The 15846-nt window shown below is 32.3% G+C and overlaps 1 long non-coding RNA gene across 1 annotated transcript; it reads left to right on the top strand.

The window, feature by feature from the left end:
* Positions 1-7203: 7203 nt before the first annotated feature.
* LOC147032666 (uncharacterized) lies at positions 7204-9514 on the top strand. The gene is made up of 3 exons (XR_015055282.1): positions 7204-7354; positions 7452-7627; positions 7725-9514. It is a non-coding gene; the product is annotated as an uncharacterized LOC147032666 (long non-coding RNA).
* The last annotated feature ends 6332 nt before the right edge of the window (positions 9515-15846 follow it).

Below are 15846 nucleotides of genomic sequence, written 5' to 3' on the forward strand. Positions count from 1 at the left end.
TCATATCCCCATATACATAACTTGTTTTAATTTCGAATATAAAACTATCTGAATCCATATATAACAACGACACATTATCCTTTAATTTTAAATTATTATAGAAATAGTCATACATGAACAACTTTGACAAATCAAGAAATGATGTTCCTATATAAATAGGTTTATCCATTTCAATACTCTCTTTTTTCAAATGAATATCACAAAAGTTCTTTGAAAATACCTCCACCCGTTCAAAACTTGGTTTGTTAATTAACTTTGAAGCCTGTTTCCAAGTTGTAGCAAGTCTTATGTTTTCTCGATTCCTAACATTTTCCATGGTCTTTCTAAATACAGCATTATTCAATCATTTATAAAAGTGCTTCTCAAAATCTGTTTCTGCGTTTTTTTCTACTTTTCTATTAAAATCAATATAGTCCTTTAACCACGGACTTTGTTTATATTTCAAAATCCTATGAATTTTCCTCACTCTCAACCCAGCAGATAAATATTTTCTCAAGTTCCTTTGATGTAAAACATAACTTTCTTTATCATTTAATGTAGTAAGTAGTTTTTCTGAAGATTTACCCTTTATATTAAATGACTGTTGGTAATCACTTAACCATTCTTTTCTTGGACTTTCTTTATAGGAGGCATAGGGTAGGTCTTAATATTTATTATGAAGTTCTTCAGGGTATTTTAAATCAATCTCAAAATAATATCCAACTTCAGCCTCATCCAATTATTTTTGAGAGGAGATAACAATATCAAGTAAAACTTTTTCATGTTTTTCTTAAACCCATTTAAGTTTCCCATAAGGTAAAGATTGAGACATGGCCCACCCATACAAATTGTTAGCATCATAATACATCAGGTACGAGTTGTCCTCATTCTTATTATAATCAGGAAGATATTTGTTATTTGCTTTAGCATATCTTTTGTAACATGCTTGAGATATTCCTCCTCTTTTAGCCTTCTCTATCATTAAAAGCATATCTATATCACTGATTAATTCCAAATTTTGTTTTGTCATTTTTAACATACCACTCCAAGCCAAACCCGGGGCCGTGTAATAGTGAGCGTGGTCTAATCCATAAGAATTTTTATTATGACAGACTGTTCTAAAAGTTTGAAACGCATCACTTAATAACAGTACATCAGTTTTAACATATAAATCATGATATTCCCCAAGATTCTTTATATTAAACTTCTCCCAAACCTTTTTAGCTTGTGTATAATCTTCATCAGAAATATGAGTATTTTTCAACTTACCATAGAAACTCTCCCTTGAAGGAAGTTGTGTTTCTTTAAACCTTTCAAATGAATCCATATAGTCATACGGATATATTCCCTTTTCTAAAAGGAGATCAATCTCTTCTTGATTTGAGAAATATGATTTAAGACTCGGGAAGTTTTTGATATTTGATGCTAACTCAGATAATGAATCTCCAATAAACTTGTATGTGTCAAGAAATCTGATATGGGTTATGCGGGATGTATAAATTGTTTTTGAGAATGAGATGTATTTTTGAGCTGCGTTTGGAATGGCGAAAATATTTCCGAATGTCTTTGAAAGTTCATTTATAAATAGATGTGTGTCATAGTGAGCGTTGTAGTGAAGAAAGACAGGAATAAAATTTGGAGGCTTGTAATTAAGATTACAACAAGAATGAGCGGGAACTCTATATGTACCAGTAAGATGACAATGATCTCTAACTTTAAACTCGTCAATTTCCTCCCCACAAATATGACATTTGTTGTTCTCTCTAAATTCCTTTTCCTCTTCCTTTGTTAATGACATTGGTTTCTAAGTTTTCACCATTATTTCTCTTAGTCTTATACAATCTTTTTCCAATCGTCTTACAAACTCCTCTGAGGCATCTTCCCCTCCAGAAAGTTCAAACTTGTTGTATTCATCACCAACAGATGATTTGATATAATAACATAAACCACAAGGAGTATGTTTTTGGTATGTATTTGTGTATGATTTATTTGGATTTGGAGAAACAGTGTCTATCTTTTCAAGGATACTTTCAAAATCGGCATATATCACAAACGGATGTTTTATAGATTTGTTAAAATCTTCGAATGATATGTTTGAACCTGCTTTTGGTAAATTGATTACGGTTGATTTATGATTACGACAATATTTTGAATGTTGATTTAATCGTTCTTTTGTGTGAAAGGAGTTGAGACATCTCTTACAAGGATACGTTTTACATTTTCTCTTGTATAGTTGTGATTTGGTTAATCTTGATAAATTTTTGATGAAAGCATAATGTGATTTTTCCTTTGAAGTAAAGTGGAGAAGGTCAATGTGTGTTTCATCATTTTTATAGTTGTTTGAAATTTTTAACATCTGAACTTTGTTTGTATCCGTTAATCCATATACATTAACAGATAGATTATTCATTTTCTCAAATTTAGGAATGACTTTCAATGACATTGGGAACTTTAAATCTTTAACATTATTGTATTCTCATATTTCTTATAATGTTCAACCCTTTCAGGTTTCCATTGTGGAGGATGTAAGTGAGCAAGAACAGACCATAGAAAACATTTATTATCTTTGTTTTGAATATTAACAACCGCTTTCTTAAGTTTTATCTCTTTTGGTAAATCAATATAAGAAGAAGCTTGAAGAGGATGATTTTAACATGTGTATATCTAAAAAGATTATTTTTGTGATCGTAAATCCACTACCTACTACAGTGTTATCAACATCTTGTTCCTGTCTCTGGAGATCATCGTAAACATCACATCTTACAAAATCTTGAAATGATGAGATAAAGTGTGGGTTTGTCCTCATTTAGGGAGTAGTTTCATCGTCTTGTCTTACCATTTTCAATTTTACTCCCATATAAAACTTAAAACTTTTCATTTCACTTAATGTGTTTTTAATTATAGTTTCAACACTTTGTTTAACCATATCAACAGCTTCCATGATTGAAGATGGCCCAGGGTCTTGAAAACGAAACAATCTTATTTTTATATGCCCTTTTAATTTTTATATGCCCTTTAAATTATTTAAATTTTAAATTTAAATAAACATCAGTGTTTTCAATGGAGAACTTAGCTTCCCTTTTTTCATTGTTCTTGTGTTTGCGTGATTGAAGATGTCTATTATAATTATTTTTAAGAATATCATTATCACATCTATGACAATGTTTTGTTTCTTGGTCAAGTGGAGATATTTTATTGAATGTGTGTTTGTTAGTTTGAAGGTGTTTTTTTATAATATTTATATTCGTGATTACAAACATCGCAGTACGTTGTATTCACCATATTTATATTATAAAACTTTGCTTAAACTAAAATTTTCTTGATGAAAATTTCATTTAATTTATAGGTGAATCTGTGCTTAAAACAAATTTATCCTCCAACTTTTTTCACTTAATAAATACAATGTTTCAAGACACAAAAGACAAGTTTCAATCAAACTCTTCATTTGTTAAAGATACTGAGAAATATGTCAAGGATGTAAAATTGAATAAAGATAAATATGACAACTATTGGATAGAAACGATTATGGTAAATAATATGAGTTCTTCTATTTCCTTCAGTGGAAGTGCTTTTAGTATACCTAGAATAACATCAACTAAACTATCTCTAACAAAAGATTCTCCTCTCCTTCTGACAATATATTCAAAACTAGAAAAAGCAATGAAACAAGAAAAAGTATCAAAAAATAAAAACCTAATGGATGAAGCTTTAGAAAGAAAAGATAAGACCATTTGTAATATGCAAGGAGAAATTTGTATTTTTTTCAACAACCCTAAGGATGTAAATCCTGATGAAATAAAGGATGTTAATATATCAGGTGAAATGACATTTTGTTCAAAAGTAGTTAAGGATCATTTTAAAATTACCTTTAATATAAAAATTGTTGTAGTTGAATGTGGTAAAGAAAAAAAAGTGTATAGATATCGATGGTAATGTTTCTACTAATTAAATATGAGTCATTATTCAACTGAAGATTTTGAAGATTATGAGAGTGATTATGATACCTATAGTTATGAAAGTAGTTTTCTAGATGATTCCGAAGATTAATTTTTGTTTAAGTAAAGTTTTACTTTTTAAATATGCAAGATTTTGATCCTCTTGATCCCCCCTAATTCTCCATATGACAAATTTGAGAATTGTCTGGCATGTGATAGAGTGGGATTAAACACAGAGTCAAAAGCATATAAACAATGTATATTCTGTGATTATCATCAATTAATGATAATAAAAAATATAAAAAGGAAAATAATTCTTTTAGATTTACACCAAAAATGAATTACTTTACAAGATTGATTAGAGAAATGAATGTAAAGTATGAGGGTGATAACACACCTTTCCTTACAAGGGAAGAAACTGAACGTATAAGAGAAATGTTCAAAGGATTGTTGTTATATATTATTCACGATTGTCATTTTCAGGGAAATAACAACACAAGATATGGCATAAATAAAATAATGGATTATCTTGAAATTAAACCCGAACTTAGGTTAAAATATAGAGTTTCTAAAAAAGCCAACAATAAATTAAATAAACTGTTTTCCAAATATATAAATGAATGATTTTTTACTCATTTGGGAAAATAAGATAAAATTTAACAATCATAAAAATCTTCCAAATTCATTAAGATGTCTCATAGTTGGTTCAAGCGGATGTGGAAAAACCTGCTTACTTTTGAAGATGCTCCTGACTCCAAACTTTTTAGATTATGATAATTTAATAATTTCCACAAAGTCGAGTTTTCAACCAGAGTATCAACTACTTTCACAAGGTTTTAATGCTGGTCTTCAAAAAGAAGATATAATCAGTTTATTTAAACTTCAAAAAAACTTAAATGATTATAACATTGAAGATATAATACAACTATTTTGTGATACACAGAGATGTAAAAAGAAATCAAAACCAATAACTTGTATTCTTCATGATAATACGGATGATATACAATCTCCCCAAGATTTGGATAAATCAAAAAAGAACCTCATTATCTTTGATGATTGTGTTAATGAGAGAAACCAAACGGTAATGGACAGCTACTACACAAGAGGGAGACATTCTTCTTGTAATTGTATTTATCTTAGTCAATCATACTTTCAACTTCCTCGTCGTTCCATCAGAAACAATGCTAATACTTTTATTTTATTCAAGTTAAATTCAATAGATATAAACAATTTTTGGAGAGATAATTGTTCTACATTATGCAGTAAAAAGGAATTTGGGGATTACATGAAGCACACGACTGAAAAATATAAATATATTGTTGTGAAACAAGATGAGATATTAAATTATATTTTCCAATAAATAAATGGATGCAAAAGAAAGAGCAAGAAGATTTAAGGAACATCAAGAGTTGGTTTCAAAAGTTGTAAAACAACAGAAAGACAAAGAAGAAACGCAGACAGAAACTGGAGGGGGAACACTCGGGAGATTGCAAAACTTCCGCCGCCAATACTGCTGGGTCACTCAAGTGAACCTTATATCTTATTCATTAAATATGATGTCAACAGTGCTGAGAGCTATAGTTCTTTTCTCCATCATTTTTTTTTTGGGGGGGAGGGGGAGTTGGAAATCACTTAAAACATGTAAAAAAAAAAAAATCGAAATTTTGTTTAAAAAATAGTTGCAAAAATTTTTTTCTGTAACAATTTTGGGGGGGTTGGAAATCACTTAAAACATGTAAAAATGCAAAAAAAAATTTCTCAAACAATTTTTTGGGGGGGTTGGAAATCACTTAAAATATGTAGAAATGCAAAAAAAAAAATTTCTCAAACAATTTTTTTTTGGGGGGGTAACAATTTTTGGGGGGGTTGGAAATCACTTAAAACATGTAGAAATGCAAAAAAATTCTCTATTATTTTTTGGGGGGGGTTGGAAATCACTTTAAACATGTAGAAATGAAAAAAAAGAAATCGAAATTTTGTTGAAATAAAAGTTGCAAAAAAATTTTTTTCTCTAACAATTTTTTTTGTGGGGGGGGAGCTGGAAATCACTTAAAACATGTAGAAATGCAAAAAATTCTCTATTTTGGGGGGGGGGAATATGGGGGGGTTGGAAATCACTTAAAACATGTAGAAATGCAAAAAAAAATTCTCTAACAATTTTTTTTTGGGGGGGGACCAAGTCCAAAATTTTGTGGCATGATCCTTGGATCATACCTAACCTCCCCACCAAGTTTCGTCGAAATCCGTCGAGGAGTTTTTCCGTAATACTGTTCACAAACAAACAAACTCGAGGGGAGCACTCGGGAGAGTGCAAAACCTCCGCCGCCAATACTGCTGGGTCACTCAAGTGAACCTTATATCTTATTCATTAAATATGATGTCAGTAGGGTAAGAATACTGATTCTGGCTCACTTTTCCCCATGTAAATGAATGGGGGATTTTCAGCGATTCATAATTTTTTTCCCTAAAAATAAACCCCCTTTTTATCCCAAGGTATATTTATTTGTCTCCCCTTTTAATCTGGAGGTTGAACCTCATTGAATTGAACACCTGGGGGTTGAACAGCTCACTCATTGAACCTATAAAGATTTGTTCATTCTCAAATTCCTTCAATAGTTTAATTTTCTTTGCACAATAATCCCCATCTAAAATATTGACAAACAAAACATTTGAATCTTTATATTTTTTAAGATACCCCATTTGTGCCATTACGAAGTGATAAACTTCTCTTAATGCTCTTGTTTGACCACCTCCTGAGCCACAGGTTATTTTTTGTTAAGCCCCGCCCACTTTTCTTTAAGCCCCGCCCACTTTTGTTAAACCCCGCCCACTTTCCACAAGGTATTCAATAAGCCCCGCCCACTTTTCTTTAAGCCCCGCCCACTTTTGCTAAGCCCCGCCCACTTTTGCTAAGCTCCGCCCACTTTTCATAAGGTATTTTTTTCTAAGCCACGCCCACTTTTCCTAAGCCCCGCCCACTTTTGCTAAGCTCCGCCCACTTTTCATAAGGTATTTTTTCTAAGCCACGTCCACTTTTCCTAAGCCCCGCCCACTTTTGCTAAGCTCCGCCCACTTTTCATAAGGTATTTTTTTCTAAGCCACGCCCACTTTTCCTAAGCTCCGCCTACTTTTGCTAAGCCCCGCCCACTCTTACATCATTTCCAGTTCATCTCTGACTCACAAAGAAATCACTAGAAAATTACAGGATGTTATGGTTTTGAAAAATTTCCCAATGAAGGCTTGCCTAGGCTTGCCCAGGGAATTTCCAAAGGAAACCACACCCACCAGTCTTTCTCTATAAAAGCTTCAAACCCAGGCTCCATTTTAAACATTTGTTTTTGCTGGCAATGGTGTTTTGTGTGCTTGTCTCGAACTCTCTGTCTTCTATGGAACTAAACCTTCAAGTTGATGAACTGGATTCAAACCTCTTATCTATTGAGGTAAGATTTTTTATTTTCCTATTTTCAAACTTTGATTGAAGCATACTCATTTAATAATTAAATAACTTAATTAATACATTATTATTTTCTCTCACAGGAAATTGTGTCTGAAATACGAAATGAAAATACTGCTTTTGCTACAACTTGGGGGAAATTGTTGGCTTGGTTGAAGACCTTGAGTGGGATGACTTTGGTGTTCCTTGGAACTCTCTGTCTTCTATGGAACTAAACCTTCAAGTTGATGAACTGGATTCAAACCTCTTATCTATTGAGGTAAGATTTTTTATTTTCCTATTTTCAAACTTTGATTGAAGCATACTCATTTAATAATTAAATAACTTAATTAATACATTATTATTTTCTCTCACAGGAAATTGTGTCTGAAATACGAAATGAAAATACTGCTTTTGCTACAACTTGGGGCGAAATTGTTGGCTTGGTTGAAGACCTTATGAGCGACCAAGACCCACAGAACGAGTTCGTCCTTGATGACCCAACCAAAGAGTTATACCTTGGAGACCAGCAAAATCCTGAAAAAGAGTTTTACAGCAATAGTACTCATTGTGAGTTATCAAGACAATACCCACTGAACAAGTTATACCTTGATGAGCCAGAATACAAGTTTTACCTTGGAGACTCACAAATTTTGAAAAAATCAGTAAATGAGTTCTGCCTTGATGGTTTAAATAACTATCTTGGAGACTCAGGAAAAGGGTTCTGCCAAGATGGTTCTAAATATGGGGCCTACCTTGGAGACTCACAAATTTTGAAAAAATCAGTAAATGAGTTCTGCCTTGATGGTTTAAATAACTACCTTGGAGACTCAGGAAAAGGGTTCTGCCAAGATGGTTCTAAATATGGGTCCTACCTTGGAGACTCACAAATTTTGAAAAAATCAGTAAATGAGTTATCCTTAAGAGACTTTGTAAGTTGGTTTTACTTTGAATACTTGAAATGTGGGTTCTGGATTGATAACTCACAATGTGATACATATCTTGGAAACTCAACGGGAATGTGGTTATACCTTGAAGACTTGGAAAGTTGGGTTTATGTTGGACACTTGAAACTTTTTTGGGGGCTTTTATTTATTTATTTATTTATTTATTATTATTATTATTTTATTTATTTATATTTTGGAGACTTTTGGAGTTGCTATCACTCTTTGGGATCTAAACCTATCGATGTAGTTCTTTGTCGGATGGTGCTTGATGGGAGCAAGATCAAGAAAGTTCTGGGAAGAAAGTGCAGGCTTACTCCCCCTTTTTACGTCATCAAACCTGAAAGCCTTAAAAGACAGAATTGGAAGAAGAAAAAAAAAAACGTAAAAATATATATATATATAGGTGGAAATCTCATTTTGAAAAAGACATTGTGTTGGGCGAGGATTGAGTTGGGGTTGAGATTTTGAATGTGAGGGTTGGGTTGAGATTTTGAATGTGAGGGTTGGGGTTGAGATTTTGAATGTGAGGGTTGGGACACACACACATACACATCAACAAACAAAAGTTAAGCCTTGACTATTCAGTTGAGGATTCTGTGTTTGGGGTTCACAGATCTAAGAACGTCCCCTTGACACACATTATATACTGTTATACACCTCGGACTTGGCCCTCGAGTGTCCACAACGGTGTATAGTAGGAGGGAGTGAAGCGCCAACCTATTGCTCCCATTGCACACACACACACAAACAAAAGTTAAACCTTGACTATTCAGTTGAGGATTCTGTGTTTGGGGTTCACAGATCTAAGAACGTCCCCCTTGACACACATTATATATGTAATACACCTCGGACTTGTCCCTCTAGTGTCCACAAAGGTGTATTATCTGCTTAGTTTTGTCTTTTGTAATTCCTGTGAATAAAATGAACCTAAAATCTCTTCCCCTTCCAAATCATATATTTTATAAGTCCAAGGAACTGTATCTATTACATCAACAATTTTAAAAAGTTCTTTCGTCCATCGTTCAGTAAAACCCTTTTCAAAATGAGATTTCCACCTATATATTCTTACGATATCACCAACTTTGAACTTAGGTTTTCTGACATTAATCTCTTTTTCATATTTTAATTTTGTAAATGTTTCTGATGGCTTCATATTCGTTGACGTGTGAATCGTGTCATTATACTTATCCACAATATCCTGAATAAAAGATAACCATTGTTGTGAACCGAGTTGTGTGAATTTTTTATATAGTCTCTCTTTTAAGGTACGATTAAAACGTTCAACAACAACTGCCTTCCCTTCATTAAAGGTACTGTATAATGTAATACTGTTATTTTTTAGAAAATTCATAAATGTCTTGTTATAAAACTCTCTACCCTCATCAGTCCACAATTTCTTAGGTTTTCTCTTACTTTTATTAAATATCTGTTGAAAAGCTAACATAAGAGTATTACCTGTTTTGTTTTTTAAAGGGACAACCCACGCATATCTACTCCTCAAATCAATAACGGTTAAAGCATACTTGTACCCCTTATCATTATTGAGTTCAATCAAATCAGCAGACCAGATATAATCAACTTCCTTGGAATAAACTTTCCTTCTCTGAAACTTTGTGAATATTGGTTTATGTAATTCATCAGCTAATTGCTCTTCAGTCTTAATGGCATCATTAGAGCCTATAAGTTTTTGAATTTCCAAGTCCAAGTTTCAATTTAGCACTAATCATCTTCTTCACGATGAACCTATCAACTTTTTCTCTCAAGGTTGGATTTTGTATCAGAGACAAATTATACAACATTTCTCTATCGGCTTCATGCTTTTCTTCCAACGTTGTGGTATTCCCATAATCAATATCGTGTCTCATGCACACTTCATCAACTCTATTGATTGGTTTACTCCAGGATTTAGGATTGTCTGCCTCATCTAATCTTTTATCCAAGTTTGTGCCTGGACCACAGAAAGAATAACCTGGAAGATGTAATTCCCCTGGTATTCCAGTAGTTGTAAATTTACTTCCTGATAAAAACTTTTGTATATCTCCTCCGAGTTTGTGTTTGGAGATAAATTGATTTTTTTGAACCACACACCGAACATATACCTTTTTGTATAACCCTGTTATTTTTACTTTTAATATATGAAATATTTTTAGTATTAGTTTTCTTTTTACATTTGAGACAATAACTCATTTATTTATGAGAAAAATTCCTGCAGAGTGCAAAAACCTTTTTAGTTTCCAACATGCACATTTGAATCTTAATTTTTAAAACATAAAGAATCCTTAGAAATGCCTTCACTCTCTCCTCCATTTATTTAAGAAAAAACTTGAATTAAAATGAATAGCTTGACGATGCTAATAGTTTTGTTGAAAGTATTGCAAATAGACTTGTTAATTCTTTGTATTCCTCCCTGGTGAGATAAGTTATTTTCTTTAATACCTCTATTCTTTTTTGAATCTCACTGGTTTCCATATTTTGATATTTATTCATTCTCTCTCTTTCCTCCCTCTCTCTCTTCTCTCTTTCCTCCCTCTCTCTATTCTCTCTTTCCTCCTTCTCTTTCTTCTCCCTCTCTCTATTCTCTCTTTCCTCCTTCTCTCTCTCCTCCTTCTCCTTTTCCTCCTCTTCCCTCTCTTCTTCAACTTCTTCCTCATCCCTTACTATACTTGAATCGTTTACACCCCATAGAATATTATACATATATTCATCAGGATTTCTTGTTATTCCTGTATCCAAAATAATTTTTTTTACAACAGGAAACCAATAAAATTTCTTTTGAATTTCTAAAAGAGCCTTACCTTTTCTTAACCTTATAATTTTTTCATTATTTAACATTCTAATTAATTCTAAAGTTGTAGGTTTATCAACATCAGCATAATGCCAATCTTTTATTGAAAATACCTCATTCTTATGTTGTAGAACATATTTATTAAAATACCGAATACCCTTTTCTTGAAGGTATGCTTGGACACAGAAATGATAATTTTCTTGAAGCCTTCTTGCTGTCATTTATGTATTAGAAATATATGTTAGAATAATATTATGGCACGAAACACCTCCCCATCTTCCCATAGTTAAATCATTTTGTATTTCCTTACTTATTATATATAATCCTGTTTTTTCTGTTTTCATGAGATAAACAAGGGCAAAACCATTATTATATTTACCCTTATTAAATTCTTTTATTTGTTGTTTACTAATCGTGGCTCCACAAAACTCATTCTCGATACCAAGTGGATAATATTCTTCCTTACGAGACTGATTTAATTGTTCCAGGTCTTCGAGGTTAATTTTAAATGACCAATTATACCCTAAATCATTCATATCATACCCCCATTGTTCTATTCTCATACAAACGATACGCCCTTCTTTATAAAAATTTATTTTAATTCGAACTGTGAATTCTGTATGACCTGGAGATAATATCAACACTTCTGTATCTTTAGAATACACAGCCGTTTTATTTAAGTATATATATTGTGATAAATCGCTTAATCTCACCAAGTCATTCGCGTCAGTCGGGCTTGGATAATTTTTTAATTTATAAGCATTTTTCATGTTAATATTTTTGTTTATATTATATTTATATCGTTCAGCCTGTGCCTTTGTATAATAATTTGATAAATCAATATCCAGTTCTTGAGATACACCAAAGATAGAACCATCTTTACCAACATAAGTCATTTATATTAGATTAAAAATAATATCATAAAATTTTTTATTTTTGTTGAGTTGAAATAACACATATAGACATAATTGACCACAACACTTGGAATTTAATTCTTGGACTTGAAATGTTTGATAAACACCATTCTGTAAGAATTTTATGACTTCAACAGGTGGTGGAAGACCAAAACTATCAAAATAATATTTGTCTTGACTATTAAAAATACAAACCCAATGAGAACCGTTCCCATCATTATCTTCTAAGTTCATAATAATATTCTTTGTATGTTTCGACACATTTGTTAATTCATCTCATACAAATAACCACATTATGAATTTTTAATTTCTTACAATATTTGGCAAGTTGTAAATTTGATGTTGTATTCTTTCCAAATTCTTTCAACCACTCATCAATGCTCATTTATTTATTAGAAAGATATAATCCATTACCTCTTTTCGTTAATTTTACACCTGCTTGTGCTATAGAAGAAAGCATATCTCCAACTAACAATCTCGCTTTATCAGGCAGACCTTCAAGTTTTTCAGCAAAATCTACAATTACACCACTTCCACTAATTTGTTTCTCCAACTCTTTGTTATGTCTTTCCAATTCTTTTTGAGCCTGGAGTTGAGCCTTCCTTTCGTTGGCAGTTTTGACCGCTGTTGAAATACCACCCGTCAATGCTCCAACCGCACTTAAACCAGCAAATAAAGGAATTAGAAATGGGAGAAATCCTCCACTCGTCTCTCTTATTGAATATTTTTTCAACATTGGTTTTGTCATTTTAATTTTAAGTGAGCCAGTGTCATTCAAGATTTTAACCTGTTCTCTTGTGAGCAAAACATCAATTCTTACTGCTCCTTTTCTCTGAATTGTATTAACGTTAATCGTACAAGGCTTTTGATTTTGAACACAAGATGATAGTTTATGAAGATTGATTTGATTAACATATACCCCAGTTGGTACTTTGCCACTCATTTATTTAACAAAAAAATTATGTGAGACTAATCATCACACCATTATCTGTATTAATCTGCAATTCTGTTTCTTCCAAAAGCAAACAATATGTATCAACTTCTTCACTCTCTCCTCTTTCAATGTATAGGGAAGTATCCACTCGATTAGACTTTATAGTTTCTTTTTGAGCGCTCAGGTCAAACGTATAGATTGTATACAAACTTTTAAATGCTGTCATATCTAAAATAGGTTCTTTATTTCCATTACTTTCACACACCTTTTGGTAAGACTTGTATGCTTCAGCAAAATCATTTTTTCCCAATTAATTTCCAATCTATCTCGTGGATAAAATGTTCCATCTAGAGAAACGCGAAGTTGTTTCACCTTAGCATTATCACTCAATGCATTATTCTTATCAGTCGCAGTATCACCATCTGGCTTTTTAAAAATCATCCACAGATATTGTGGCTTTCCTTCCAGAACACCCAAATTCCACGTGTAAGTAGTTTGATTGAGTTTAACGTGTTGACATCTTCTTTTGAGGTATGATACACTGAGTGGCTTCTTTGAGTTAAGTCTTCGATTCAACATCTCTTCTGTTTTAAGATTAGGAGTATATTCACTGATATACCAACTCATCTCCTCAATTACAAATTTATTCTGTTCACCAAAAGCACTACCAACACCAAAAAGCAATCTATTTTCATTATCATTCCTTTGTAGTTGAAATCTAATTTTAAGACCATACAGAACTTTATCATAATCACAAAATCCAAATATACCTTTAAGAGGAACTGCCACAGTAAAACTATTTTCTGCTTTTGTATCATCATTATACATTCCTTTCCTTTGAATATATCCAGGGTCTGTGTTTGTTCCCGTTGACATATCAGGAATAAAACCTTCGACAGACCCCTTTCCCATTCTATCACTGAATGTATAGAGTGTAAATTTCATCATTTCAGATACAGCAGAGACATAATCAACCGCTTCAACTTCTTGTGTTCCAATATACAATCGCACACTATCAAACATTTTCCAGAAGAAATCATTTACAAGTGTAGCGTTTGTGTTATTCCCAGCCTTAGTGAATTTAAATTTACACAACAAGAAACTTTCGGAGAGATTCAAATAGGTTTGTTGATTATTTATTTCAAAACTTTTTGTACCATTTGTATTCCAGTCTGTTCCAGTTATTGCATTTACCTTGAAGTAATCTTCTTTTTAGTGGAGTTTGAGATAATAATAGTATCATCCAAATCATAGATACTATCAATTGCTTCCATACTTGTATTTATTTAGGAAAAAAGATGTTAAAACTTTTGAAACCCTGATCCAAGTATTTGAATTATTTTCTGTCGTTCTTGGGGGACAACTGAGTTTTACCTTTCTTAATTTCTTTTATTGCTTGTAATTTATGAGATTCTTTCTGAGCATCTTTTATACTCTTTACAGCACCTGCTACATTTCCCACAGCAGAAGCAGTTGAACCAATTAGGTCTTTATGTTTAAGAATAGTTGAACCAATACCCATGAGAGTATCAATTATCCCATCTCCTCTAAATTGATGTCCAACACCCCTTTGTCTCTTAGGTTTATAGTATCCTCTACCAAGATACATACCTTCACCCTTGTAGTACGGGAAAGGAACATCCCATCCCCTGTAATTATTTTATATTTTCCCAACTCGTGCTTCCTCACAATAACCATCGTATTTATTTATTGAAAAACTTCACGTAGGTGAATTCTGATGGATATAACTTCTCCATTAAAAGAAATCACACGATTATCTTGGTCGGTTATCCTAAAATTTACTCTGTGTATGGTTTTTCCTGACACAGGTAGATAAACCAAATTTTTAGGCTCCATATTGAATTTATAACCAATTGGGGTTGAGTATGCGCTGAATGAAAATATTGTATTTGTTTTTAATCCATCATTATAAGCACCATCAATCAAATCACAGTGAATTAACACCGAATTTATTCCTGAGGATATTTGAATGACATTATCACTGTAAAACGTCCCATTAGTTTCAATCTTTTATGAGGAGAAGCCTAATAACTCTCTAAATGAATTATCAATTGTGAAATCAACCTTGGAGTTATTTTTAACTTTAATCGTTGATTTTGAAGTATGTTTTTGAATGTTTATAACAATATTTTTTGGTTCATCACCCTGTTCTTTCATAAGACGAGCAATTTCGGAAGATATTTGAGAAATCTCGTATGCTCGGGTGAGACTGTTATCGTTTTGTATCCACTTCCCGGATTATAACTAAACTTGTCATTTTTCTCGGTTATATTAAATAAGGTATTATAAGTCTCCATGGACAATAAAGATGCCTCATATTCTTTTGTTGTGTCAAGTTGTAGTGGGTATGGGAATGAAGATGTGTGGTCGCTTGTTGTGAAATTAAAACTCAGGATTGTGCTTCTCATCTTATTTAATATGAGATAAAATGTCTTTATATTGAGATTTATTAATTATTTTCATGTTCATCAACTGGTCTAAAATGGCTGATGCTTCATTAAAACAATTGTTATTTCCAGCCTTCTTACTGCCGAACAACAATAACAGTCTATTAACTAATTGCGATGGGTCATTTGGAAGAAAACTAATACCTGAACCAAGGATACTTAAAGCCTGAATAATGTGTTTCTCCTTCTCATTCTTCCTACTTTTACCAGAAAGAATAACCTTATAATTTAGAGTGTTCAGCAAATCAATATATACTCTATCATCATTATTTTCCATATCCAATGGTTTATCAATATACTTTGATTCATCCCTCACAGTTGAACCTTATCTTCCATCTTTTGTGAGAAGAAACATTAATCTCGGAGTTAGTTTAACAGGGGGTTGAGCAGAACTTAAGAACCTTAATTCATCATTAAATATCAATACCTTTTCTTGAACAAGAAGAAATAT

The sequence above is a fragment of the Eptatretus burgeri genome, chromosome 2 (genome assembly GCF_056783735.1).
Source record: "Eptatretus burgeri isolate ZD-2024b chromosome 2, Ebu_testis_v1, whole genome shotgun sequence".
Lineage (NCBI taxonomy): Eukaryota > Metazoa > Chordata > Myxini > Myxiniformes > Myxinidae > Eptatretus > Eptatretus burgeri.